The 13,233-nt window shown below is 41.3% G+C and overlaps 1 long non-coding RNA gene across 1 annotated transcript in view; it reads left to right on the top strand.

The window, feature by feature from the left end:
• The first annotated feature begins 1,396 nt into the window (after nucleotides 1-1,396).
• The window catches only part of LOC140523927 (uncharacterized), a 31,821-nt gene continuing 19,984 nt past the window's right edge, over nucleotides 1,397-13,233 (top strand). Inside the window, exons 1-2 of the long non-coding RNA XR_011973516.1 lie at nucleotides 1,397-1,607; nucleotides 9,414-9,516. This is a non-coding gene — a long non-coding RNA (uncharacterized lncRNA). The remainder of the gene's footprint in view (nucleotides 1,608-9,413; nucleotides 9,517-13,233) is intronic.

Here is a 13,233-nt window from a genome sequence, read left to right as displayed (position 1 = left end):
AATTTAGCTTTTTCTGCTTCCTTCTTTTTACATCTCCTGTTACAATCCCTTCGCACCCTTAAATCACATTTTTTATCATCACATCAATTAATTTATACCTACTCCATCTATGTATATCCTTTTCAAATATCATAATAAATATACAATTCTCAAGATTAACAAATATCATCTTCCCTTATAGGGATGTAAACAGTTTGCCCATATTGAATATCAAGTTTTTTTTCTCCGTTTACCTTTTTATGTTGGTCTTGAGACTTGTGTTTGAAGATAGAAATTTCTATTGTGCTCTGGTCTGTTCTTCAGAAAGGTCTGGAAATCCCTTATTTCATTGAATGTCCATCTCCTTGCCTAAAATAGTATGCTCAATTTTGTTGGGCAATAGATTCTTGATTGTAGTCCTACCTCCTTTGCTTACAGAATATTATATTTCAATCCCTTCAATCTTTTAATGTAGAAGCTCCAAGGTCCTGTGTGATCCTGACTGTAGCTCTTCAATATTTGAATTGTTTCTTACTAGCTGCTTGCAGTATTTTCTCCTTCACTTGATAATTCTGGAATTTGGCAATGATATTCCTTGCTGTTTTTAGTTTTGGATCGCTTTCAGAAGGTGAACAGTGGATTCTTTTGATGACTATTGTGCCCTTAGGACTTTTGGGCAGTTTTCCTTGATGATTTCATGGAAAATATTGTTCAGGCTCTTTTCTTTCATCATGGTTTTCTGGTAGATGAGTAATTCTTAGATTTTTCTCTTGTGGATCTATTTTCCAGGTCAGTTGTTTTTCCAATTAGACATTTTACATTTTCTTCTATCTTTTTATTCTTTAGATTCTGTTTGACTGATTCTTGATCTCTCATAGAGTCATTAGCTTCTACTTGCCCAATTCTAATTTTTATGAAGTTGTTTTCTTCAGTTAACTTTTACATCTCCATTTCCATCTGTCCAATTGTTCATTTTAAGGAATTACTTTCTCCAGTTAGTTGTTGTACTTCCTTTTCCATTTGTCCAATTTTCTCAGTTAGGTTTTGTGTTTCCTTTTGCATTAGTCCAATTTTCCTTTTAAATTCTTCCATGATTTCTTTTTTTATATTTTAAAAATCATTGGTCAGTTTTTTTTCTGCTTCTCCAATTTTGCTTTTAAAATCATTCTTGAACTCTTCCAAGAATGCTCTTTGGGTCTGAGATCAGTTCATATTCCCTTCTGAAGTTTCAGATGGGAGTTCAGTCTCAATGCTGCTCTCTTTGGTATTTGTGTTTTGGTCCTTGTCCCCATAGAAATATTCTATGGTCTTATCTTTTCTTGTTTGCTTCTTGCTCTTGATGATCACCCTTTTCCTGAATTTTAAAATGGATGTCTGCTTCTGGGGCACAGGGGACTCTGCCCCAACATTCTTGTGCTTAGAACTTGGGGCTTTGTGTATTGTGACCTCTGCTTCTTTCACCTGAAAGTTAGAATGCTGTAGCTTACCTGGTGCTGAGCTGACTGATGTGCAAAAGCAGAGCCCAGGTGAAGTCTTTCTGAGTTTCCCAGGAGATACCCTGGAGTTAGCTGAATGAGGTATGGGGGAGGGCTGGTCTGATCACAGGAGGTCTCCTTTCCTGAGCACAGGTAGGCTCAGTGGTTGATGAACCCTGTTTGCACTAGTGTCTTCCCTATTCCCCTGGCTGTGCTGAGGCACACCTGGGGTCCTGGTATTGACGATTGCAGGCTTAACCCCCCTGGGGCTCAGAATCTCCTCCATGTTTGCTGAGGTGGGGCTGTCTGGGACAGCTCCAGTACTGCACTGATCCCCTTCAACCACAGCAAGAGGGACTCCCTTTTGCCATTTTCCTAACCTCATGGGCTAAGAGACTGTTTATCCCCTTGGTTGATCCCAGTGTTCCAGGATTTTTTCTGGGGAAATATTCTATGGGTTTTTCAAGGTAAAAAAGGGGAATGGTAGAGCATTTACCTATTACTCCACCATCTTGACTCCTGGAAGTCCAAGTAGGTAACTTACAGACATTTAATCTGTAGGCTTATAGTCTCAGGAATGGGTACTGCAGTTGTCTGGGGTTCTGTGCTTCTCTCTCAGTTCACTGTACTCTGGTTCTGGGCTGACATGCTTGAGATTCCTCAGTGTGGCTGCTGCTTCAAATTGCCCAGGGCTTCCTGCTTGGTTTTGCTATGGTAGGGTCTGTGCTAGTACAGCCTGTGTGCTCCTCCAGCCCCATGCAACAGATCCTTCCCTTCGACCTTCTAGTCTGTCCCAGGTTGAAAATCTGCCACAGTCAGTCTCCCTTTGGATTCAGGCACTCAAAAATTTTGTAAGATTCTCTTTTTAGAGGTATCTGAAGGAGTATGTCTTAGAGTTTACCTGAGTAGTTGGTCTCACTCCACCATTTTGACTCCACCCCTTGGGGAAATGAGATTGTTGTGTTAGTCCTTCATTGTGAAAGAAGACCATGCCATCAAAGAAATGATGACATGACTTGCACTTGACTTTGTTTTGAGTGAGGGAGAGCTATACAAGGTCACTAGCCTCTCTTCTCCTTGCATGATCTATGTGCATTAAAAAAATTACTTTCCTCAATTATCTTTTCTTTTTCTTACTAACTTTTGACTTTCCCTTTTCTTCAGATCTTGAATACAATATCTATATCATTTCTTCCTCATTAGGATGGACAATTTGTCCTAGCTAATTATTCTTCAGTGAGCTTTTGAACCTCCTTTTCCATTTGGCTAATTCTGCTTTTGAAAGCATTCTTCTCCTCATCGGCTTTTTGAACCTCTTTTGCCAGTTGAGTTAGCCTATTTTTCAAGGTGTTATTTTCCTCAGCATTTTTTTGGGTCTCCTTTAGCAGGGTGCTGACCTGCTGTTCATGCTTTGACTGCATGTCTCTCATTTCTCTTCCCAGCTTTTCCTCCACCTCTCTAACTTGATTTTCAAATTCCTTTTTGAGCTCTTCCATGGCCTGAGCCCATTGAGTGGGCTGGGATACAGAAGCCTTGACTTCTGTGTCTTTCCCTGATGGTAAGCATTGTTCTTTCTCATCAGAAAGGAAGGGAGGAAATACGTGTTCACCAAGAAAGTAACCTTCTATAGTCTTATTTCTTTTCCCTTTTCTGGGCATTCTCCCAGCCAGTGACTTGACTTCTGAATATTCTCTTCACACCCACTTCGCCTCCAGATCCTCCCAGCCAGCGCTTGGGGTCTGAGATTCAAATACTGCTTCCCAGCCTCAGGGCTTTGGGCGGGGGTGGGGCTGCTAGCCAGTGTGAGATTAAGTTCAGCTGCTCAGGTGGGGGCAGGGCTGCCTCACGGGTTTAGTTCCCTCAGGGGGTTTATGCAGAGACCTTCAACAATGGATCCAGGCTGCTGCCTGCTTGGGGAGCCTTGGTCTGCTCCTGCCTCTGCTGCTGCCTCCCGAGGGGGCCTGAGTTATGGGGGCACCCCACTCCCCTCTCGACCCGCCAAAGAGACCCTCTCACAAACCCCCATCACCTGTGGGTGGAGGGACCCGCGCAGCTGCTGGAGATCCCGTCCCTGAAGCCTGCTCGGATCTGCTCCTCTCGGTGCCATGGCCAATGCAGGGCTGTAGTTAATTATTCTTAATCCAAGGAAACTGTTTTTGTTTTACCCCCCAATTTTATTTGATGATGTGATCTATGGAAGTACTACTCACCATTACAGCAGGCAAGTGAACACAGATGCTGACCAATAGGCAGAAAGTATGAGTTTTCTTCCCAACTCAGTCATTGTCACCCTTTATAACTTCATTTTCCCCATCAATAAAATGGAACCACGACCTACCTATTAACTTACACCTACCAGATCCTAAGAAGCCTCATTGCTTTTTGATGCCTGCTAATGTAAATTTCTCCAATATAGACCTACCTACCCAACTCCTCCTATCTTTTCTACTTGCTTGGGAATACTAACATTTGAAGGAATGACATTCCAAAGATAGCTAGTGAAAACTGCTCTTCAAGATTCCACCTCCAAGAATCTCAGGCTACCCCAAATACCAGGTAAAGTCCAGACCCAAAGAGGGAACTGGGACAAGTCAAGATCATTCAAGCATTTGCACTTGAGGACAAAGAAAGAAGTATAAATGCTTCATATATGCCATCTCCCTCACTCTCTCAGACCCTCCCTGATTATAACCTTCACTGGATTTAAATTTTCTAGCACCTTCATCTCTCCTGGGAAAATTTTTCAGTTGCCTTATTCGTATCTGACTTTTTGTGACCCTCTTTGGGGACTTTCTTGACAAAGATAATGGAGTCGTTTGCCATTTCCTTCTCTAGCTCACTTGACAGATGGGGAACTAAGACCAACAGGGTTAATTGACTTTCCCAGTGTCACACAGATCAGAAGTATCTGAGGCCAGATTTGAACTCATGAAGATGAATCTTCCTGATTCTAAGCCATATTCTTTATCCACTGTACTGAGGGAGAGAGACAGACAGACAGACAGAGAGGACAGCCCACCAAGACCTTCCATAATATACTATTATGCCTTCTTGTGTTCCTTATCCTGTTCCTTGGGCAGCTAGGTGGTGCAGTGGAGAGACTACCAGTGCAGGAGTCAGGAGGACCTGAGTCCATAACTCACCTCAGACATTTGACACTCACTAGCTGTGTGACCTTAGGCAAGTGACTTAAACCCAGTTGCCTCATCCTGGGTCATGTCCAGTCATCCTGATGAATATGTGGTCACTGGATTCAGATGGCTCTGGAAGAGAAGTGAGGCTGGTGACCTGCACAGCCCTCCCTCACTCAAAATAAAGTCAAGTGCAAGTCATGTCATTATTTCTCTGATAGCATGGTCTTCTTTGGCAATGAAAGACAAACACACACATCTGCTTTGGGGAAATGGAAACTTCCTTGGAGTTCCCTTGTCTTTGAGGGCTTTCATCTTGTAAGTCCCTACTTCTTCATGGTATTTCTTTCCCCAAGTGAGAGTCAATCCAAATTGGAAAACCTTTCCCCTTCTCAAGCCTGGTCTATTATCTCATCAGCAGGGCAACCTCCAGGCTGCTCTGTGAGACTGCTTTTGTGAAGTCTCTCCTATCACCAGTCTGTCACATTGTTTCCCCAAATGTGTATCAGGGTCTACAGTCATTCTGGACTAGATCAGAGTATGACCAGTGATGATGACAAACACCTTCTGGCTCTGAAGAAATTGATGTGAATTCCAATGACAAAGGAATATAGACTTGGAAGGACTTTTGACATCCAGTCCAATCCCCTTTATTTTACTGATGGGGAAACAAAAACTCTCAGAGTAATTTTCAAGACTAAGATAGGACAACCAGGTCCTCTGATGAACAAATTCAATACTTGGAGCCTTTATTTGTTGGTACAAATGTAATGTGACAGTGTCCCCTATCTGTACCTACTTCACTGAAATCATCATTTCCTCTGGCATCTCAGTTCATAAATACCCTCTTCTTGTCTTTTCCATCTGGGAAATGAGAATATGGCACCTTGAAACTGGACACCCCTGGAGCAAATCTTAGTATGACTAACGAGGGAAGTGTTGACTCTCGGTTAAGGAGGTTCACAAGGACATATGGCATTACTCTGGTTGCTTGTCCCCTGATGCCATATCTATTTGCAAAGTCCTGGTTTCTGTGACTTTAAAAAACAGAATAGTAGTAAATTTCCCATTTTTTCTAAGAATTCCTCTCCCATTGAGTCTCCCCTCCCAGCATAGCTTTTCCTGCACCAGGTGGATTAACAGCTATTGTGAACAGAACCTTAAGTGGAGGTTCCCCCAGGGTGGTGCTTTGTCATCTGAGCTACACTACTGCAGCTCTTAATAGACCATGCTGCTTTGACATGGCCAGTGAAGGAAGTTCTTTTGCTTGATTATATAGATTTGTTACAAGGGCTTTCTTTTCTTTTTTCCCTCAATGGTGAGGGACAGAAGAAAATTGAGTGGTAATTGAAAAAAAATCATTAAAAAAAAGATTACATTTGCATTACAAGGAGCAGCCAGACAGATCACCAATGCTCTTTCAGGAAAATCTGGCATAGGGTTATTTCACTGGAATGGTCCCTGGGGAAGAATCAACTTTTTCGCTCCAGGGACTTTGTAACCTAATTAAATGGGTTTTGCTAGCGAATTCCTGAGTACTTGTGAAATGCTTACTTTTTGTTCTATCTTTCAACATAAGACAGTACAAATTGGAACTTTACTTTTTATAATTCCCATAAAGGGAATTGATCTAATCCATTTGAAGAGGGATGACTGAAACAGGGTTGCCTATTATAATTTTTGAAAGCTATAGGCTTAGTTTCAAGGCCAGAAGCTTCATCCCATGCATGTCAGATGGACTCTCTATGCTGGGTGACTCTGAGCAAGTCACTTAACCTTTTCTGCCTCAGTATTCTCACTTGTAAAATGAGCTGGAGAAGGAAATGGCAAACCACTCAGGTACCTTTGCCAGGAAAACCCCAAATGTGGTCATGAAGAGTCAGACACAACTAAAATGACTGAACATAACATCTTCCTTCATCTTTCATCTCACATATGTCCTTAAGAGTATGACTCTCTTTCCTGAGAATTTGTATCATTAAGCTTCTCTCAAGCAGCAAAATTGTTTCTTACAAAATTAAATTGTACTGACTTAAAAATAACTAAAATAAATTGGTTATGCTGAATAGAACTAAATATACTTGATAAAAAAGAAACTTTAGCAGTAGATGCCTAGAAATAAAAAGAGCTATTAATACCCCAGTAGTTCTAAAATAGACTAAAACCTGAAGAACTGATCTAAAACCAGATTTTAATCATTATACTTTGATGATTTTATTTTCCTAAGGAAGTATGATTATGGTCTAGGGCACTGGTTCTCAACGTGTGGTCCAAGGATTACTGCTGATCCGACTGGACTTGGATTCAGGAAGACCTGAATTTAAATCCTTCTTCAGGAATCTACTGTGACCCTAGGCAAGTCACTTAACCTCTCTCAGCCTGAGTACCCTCTTTTGAAAAATGAAGGTAATAAATAACACCTACCTCACCAGGTTTCAGTGAGGATCACATGAGATAACCCATGGAAAGGGTTAACTCTTGGTCTGCAGCTGCATCAAATCCAGGCCATAGTGTTTATCCAATGTCTCTCTAGGGCAGTTTTCTGTTCTATTGAAATCTGGCTGTCTTCTACTTTCTTGTCCTGGGATGGAGGTAACCTTGAAGGCTAAGTCAAAACAGTCCAAGTGCTGGCTAGTCGTTCCAACCCCAGACTGGAAAGGTTTCATTTATGGAATGTCTTGTCAACATTAGAAGATGTGTCTGTTTTGGAGAAGCTCACTCATCTCAAGAAGGCTGACCACTAGGTGAAGGATTTTATTTTGAGAAAGCAAGTTATAAAAATCATCTATTAAGGGTTGCTATTTGCATTGGCAGAGGGAAGATCAGAACTTAGGGAACTATGAGTTTTTTGAAGTATGTTGTTCCCTCACCAACTTGAACATACATACAAAGTGCAAGTGCGTGTGCGTGCACACACATATTTGATTATGTAAATAGAAAGATGTGAAAATGTTTTTAAAAGTTTCAAGCATGGTACAAGAGGAAAATGTCATATTAGTATGAGTTAGACAAAAAGTCCACCATTGTTTTTCTTTCTCAATAGGGCTTCATAATTAGTGATGCACCTCCTAGAAACTTCCATAGGTGATTGTAAAATTAGGGCTGAAACTTCCTCCAGAGAGGAAGGAGAAACCTTCTCTACTTTATGACCTTCATTAATCCTGTTTAAAACCCTTTTCTTCTCAGTGTCTTTTTTGAAAATTAATTTAAAGTTATTTAATTTTAAATTTATGAACTAAAACATGCAATCCCATAATGCAGTATAATAAAAAGATGATTGCATATGAAACTGCAAATCTCTTGTGTACAATTTGAATATATATTTTAAATATATAATATATATATTTAAATATATAATAAATATATATATATTTAAATACATAATAAAGTTGTCATGCAATTTTTGTTCCTTCCCCTTCCCTGCCTCACCCTAGAGATGGCTACTACTAGACACAAATAAGTATAGGCAGTGTGTTTCCTCATGTGTCAGTGAGGAGAGTCTAGGCAGTCACATAGTGCATAGAGGGTCAGGCCTGGAGTCAAGAAGACTCATCTTCCTGAGTTCAAATCTAGTCTCAGACACTTTCTGGCTGTGTGATCCTGGGCAAGTCACTTAACCTTGTATACCTCAGTTTGCTCATCTGTCAGATGAGCTGGAGAAGGAAATGGGAAACCACTCCAGCATCTCTGCCAAGAGAATCCCAATGGGGTCATAAAGAATCAGACATGTCTGAAACAACTGAACAACAATAGGGACCAGAGAGAAAGGAGGAGCCTTCTGTACTTGATGAATCTTATTTAAGTTCTTTCACTTGTCACTAAGTACCATTGTTTACCTGAGATACTACACTGCCCTCTTCTTGTTTTACGAAGAGACTGGAGGGTTGTTGGGGTATCAGTAAGTTTAGATGGATTTCTCCTGAAGAGATACTTTTTAAGTAGAATGTATAAAAAATATCGAGCTAGTTGCTAGCACAGAGTAGGCACTTTACAAATACCTGATTGAGCCTGGCTGAAATGAAGCCTCTAACATGTATCTTAACTCCAAGTTAGGGGACTGTGCTATTGGCTTAGTCACTTTATAAAAAGCATTAAGTCATACTTCTATAACCAAATCCTCCTTGAATCAGGTCCCAGACTATCTTTACCAAATTTTGATTGACACTGAGGTTCCCATATGATGCTTTCCTTAGGGCTCCTTCACTCAGGGTCATTTTAAAAACTTTAGACTACCGATAAAAGATGCCAACTGAAGGTAATAGATATTTCCCACATGATGACTGAAGACTGTTGGGGGGATTCCATGTTTTGAACTGACATGATATTAGGGGAAAGGCTTCTGGAGCCAGAAGACCTAGGTTCAAATCCTATTGCTAATGCTTAAGGCTTATATGACTTTGAGCAAGTCAGTTTCCTTCTCTATAAAATGAGATTAGACTAGAAGGCCTGAGCACTTTTACATTGTGTCATTTTAGGGTTTTCTTTGCAAAGATGCTGGAGAGGTTTGCCATTTCCTTGCCCAGCATATTTCAAAGTTGAGGAAATTGAGGCAAACAGGGTTAAGTGACTTGCCTAGAATCACATAGTTTGTAGATGTCTGAGGCCAGATTTGAACTCGAGAAGATAAGTCTTCCTGACTCCAAGCCCAGCACTCTATCCACTCTATCTCCTAGCTGCCCGTAAGGAGGTCCTAGGCTTCTAATTAAATAATAAGAAAGTATTCACTTCCTAATGAAGCAATCACTTCACCAATACATTTTCTTGGCCAGCCCACTCAGTATGAATCCCAAAGTTTATCTCTTCCTGAATTACTATCCTCTTATTCTAGCACATCTCAGAAAAGGTGGACTTGAATTCCATTTTCAAGCAACACTTTGACTACTGTCCAAAAGGGGAAAAGGACCTTGCATTTCCACACTCTGCTGTCCTTGGTAAGTGATTGCTCTAAGCTAGAGTGGGCCTCCTCCAAACAGCTGCACCATCACCTGCTCCCATTCCCTGCCAAAACATCAGGAAAACTTCCATGGGCTTCTTTATGGCGCCCTATAATTACTCCCACTGGGAGGGTGACATCATTATCTAGTTACTCTGATGCTGTTGGTAGAGCATTTCCCTGAGAAGTTAAAGTGTCAGATGCAAACTTCAATTTCAAATAGTCCCTTTGAGTTGTCTGTTATTTCCCGAGTCTCTTCAGTTGCTTTTCCTAGTAACCTGGGGGTCTTACAAGCTTGTATATTACTTAAGGACATCTTTCCATGACTGACTTTCCTCTGCTCTTCTGTAGCACTGATTCATTTATTATCATTCACAATCTTAATAGTCTTTGGGAGACTTGAAATCCTGGGAAGCATTCCAGAAAGATGATCACCTTCCCAAAAGCATAATTAAATAATTCAATTTTAAATAAATTATAATTATCTAGACTCCCGTTTCTCCCAAATTTCTGGTTCTGTTCATTGGTCTACTTTCTCCATAAAGCAGGACACAAGCAGTATTTTCTGTGTTTCCTCCGGAAGTATCAGAGCTGATTAGTTCATGTTTATATAGTGTGTTATCTACAATACAATAGAACAAGTATTATCTGTTTTGCAGAGGAATCCAAAGCTCACAGAGGAGAATTTATTTCACAGCTAGTAAGAACAGTGGTGCAAATCTAGGACTTTTGGCTCTGTCCATAAAGCATAGGTGTGAGTATTTCCCTATCACTTGAACTCCAGGGTCAACTATAGAATCCAGTTTGGCTTTTGAAACCCTTTATATTTTACCTGATCCCTTCCTACCTTTCTAGTCTTCTTACATTTTATTCATCCACAACATACTCTATGATCCAGTGACATTGACCTCTTTGTTGTTTCTCACACAAGATACTCCATTTCTTAATCCCAGGTATTTTTGCTGCCTGTTTCCCCACACCTGGAATTCTTCTCCTCCTGATCCACCTCCTGGCTTCCCTGGCTTCATTCAGTTCTTACATAAACTCTCACATTTTACAAGAAGTATATCCTGATCCCTTTTAATGTTAGTTAAATTATTTAATAAATTAAATTATTTCTAATTTATTCTGTATATATTTTGTTTCTATGGTCTTTGGTATGTTGATTCCCCCACTAGATGGTGAACTCCATGAGAGCAGGGGCTATCTTTTACCTGTCTTTCCATACTCAGAACTTAGCACAGTGTCTGATACTAAATATACACTTAATGACTGACTTTGAGTCCAGCTCTCTTTGCCCTACACCAAGCTATCTCTCTCAAGTAGATCTTACTCTCTAACATCTGATTCTCTCAATCCTTCCTATTTTTTTAATCTAATTCATTAAGGAGGAGAAGGAACCAAAGGTTCTGAGGATGGTCATTCCAAATTGTGTGAAGGAGACATCACATAATTTCTTCTTCATCACTACTTTCTAGCTAGAGGCTTCCAAGATGAGCCTACTAGATACTCCCCTCTTCTCCTGTTTCTTACTTTAAAAAGCCTTTAGCTTGGAATTTTACTGAGATGCTCAAAAGGCTGGTTCTCACATAAGAAAAACAACTAAGCTTTCCCTAAACAGAATAAAATCAAATCATTACTATTGGTCCTTGTCAACTTTTACTGAGCCAATAGAAAGAACATTTATCCATCACTTGAAGCTGCTGACAGATTTAATAACTAATAAAACATGTGTTCTGAAATGAAGGATGTAACAGACAAAAAAACCGCTATGGCCACCAAAAAAAAGTACAACTTACTGGAAGAAGGGGCAGGGATGGGGAAATAGTGGAAAGACACAAGGGTCAAGTTTCTTCATTATTTAATAAAATGTCATTTCCTGGGGCGGAGCCAAGATGGCAGAGTAGAAAGACGCACATACACATAGCTCCGAACCCACAACACATAGAACGGCTACAGGGGAGTAACTCACGGCGAATTCTGCACCCAGAGGCCATGGAACATTGGAGCGAGGGAGATTTCTGTTCCGGAGAGACCTGCAAACCTCTCGTGGGGGGTCCTTCGCGCTGCGGACTGGGCGCCGGGACTGGGAGCTGAGTGCAGCCCTGCTGCGGCCGTGGCACCGAGAGGAAAAGATCTGAGCGGGCTTCAGGGATGGGCTCTCCAGCGGCCACGCGGGTCCCTCCACCCACAGAGGGACCTGCAAACCTCTCGCAAAAGGTCCGTCGCGCTGCAGACGCGGAGCCCAGTCCAGACCTGCTGTGGCAGCGGCAGCGGCACCGAGAGATACAGATCCGAGCAGGCTTCAGGGACAGGATCTCCAGCAGCCGCACAAGTCCCTCCACCCACAGGTGATGGGGGTCGGTGAGAGAGTCTCTTTGGCGGGTTGAGAGGGGAGTGGGGTGCCCCCATAATTCAGGCCCCCCGGGAGGTAGAAGCTGAGAGGCGGCTGCAGAACGGGGCTCCCCAAGCGGGCGGGAGCCTGGATCCATTGTGGAAGGTCTGTGCATAAACCCCCTGAGGGAACTGAGCCTGAGAGGTGGCCCTGCCCCCACCTGAGCACCTGAACTTAATCTCACACTGAATAGCAGCCCTGCCCCCTCCAAAAGCCCTAAGGCTGGAAGCAGCATTTGAATCTCAGACCCCAAACGCTGGCTGGGAGGATCAGGAGGCGAGGTGGGTGTGAGGAGAATATTCAGAGGTCAAGTCACTGGCTGGGAAAATGCCCAGAAAAGGGAAAAGAAATAAGACAATAGAAGGTTACTTTCTTGGAGAACAGACATTTCCTCCCTTCCTTTCTGATGAGGAAGAACAATGCTTACCATCAGGCAAAGACACAGAAATCAAGGCTTCTGTGTCCCAGCCCACCCAATGGGCTCAGGCCATGGAAGAGCTCAAAAAGAATTTTGAAAATCAAGTTAGAGAGGTGGAGGAAAAACTGGGAAGAGAAATGAGAGAGATGAAAGAAAAGCATGAAAAGCAGATCAGCTCCCTGCTAAAGGAGACCCAAAAAAATGTTGAAGAAATTAACACCTTGAAAACTAGCCTAACTCAATTGGCAAAAGAGGTTCAAAAAGCCAATGAGGAGAAGAATGCTTTCAAAAGCAGAATTAGCCAAATGGAAAAGGAAATTCAAAAGCTCACTGAAGAAAATAGTTCTTTCAAAATTAAAATGGCACAGATGGAGGCTAATGACTTTATGAGAAAGCATGATATCACAGAACAAAGAGAGAAGAATGGAAAAATGGAAGATAATGTGAAACATCTCATTGGAAAAACAACAGACCTGGAAAATAGATCCAGGAGAGACAATTTAAAAATTATGGGACTACCTGAAAGCCATGATCAAAAGAAGAGCCTAGACATCATCTTTCATGAAATTATCAAGGAAAACTGCCTTGAGATTCTAGAACCAGAGGGCAAAATAAATATTCAAGGAATCCACAGAACACCGCCTGAAAGAGATCCAAAAAGAGAAACTCCTAGGAACATTGTGGCCAAATTCCAGAGTTCCCAGGTCAAGGAGAAAATATATATATATTTTTTTAGCAATAAAGTATTTAATTAAGATATGTTTACATTATACTATTAAAAATGTACATAACTTTTATATGCAATGAGAAATTTAAAAATTCATGTGATTCATTTTATTGAGATATTTCCTTTACTGCAGTGGTCTGAATTGAACCTGCAATATCTCTGAGTTATATCTGTC

This window comes from Notamacropus eugenii, chromosome 2, assembly GCF_028372415.1.
Source record: "Notamacropus eugenii isolate mMacEug1 chromosome 2, mMacEug1.pri_v2, whole genome shotgun sequence".
NCBI classification, from domain to species: Eukaryota; Metazoa; Chordata; class Mammalia; order Diprotodontia; family Macropodidae; genus Notamacropus; species Notamacropus eugenii.
The sequence above is the reverse complement of the archived record's forward strand: the minus strand, read 5'-3'. Positions and strand labels throughout refer to the sequence as shown.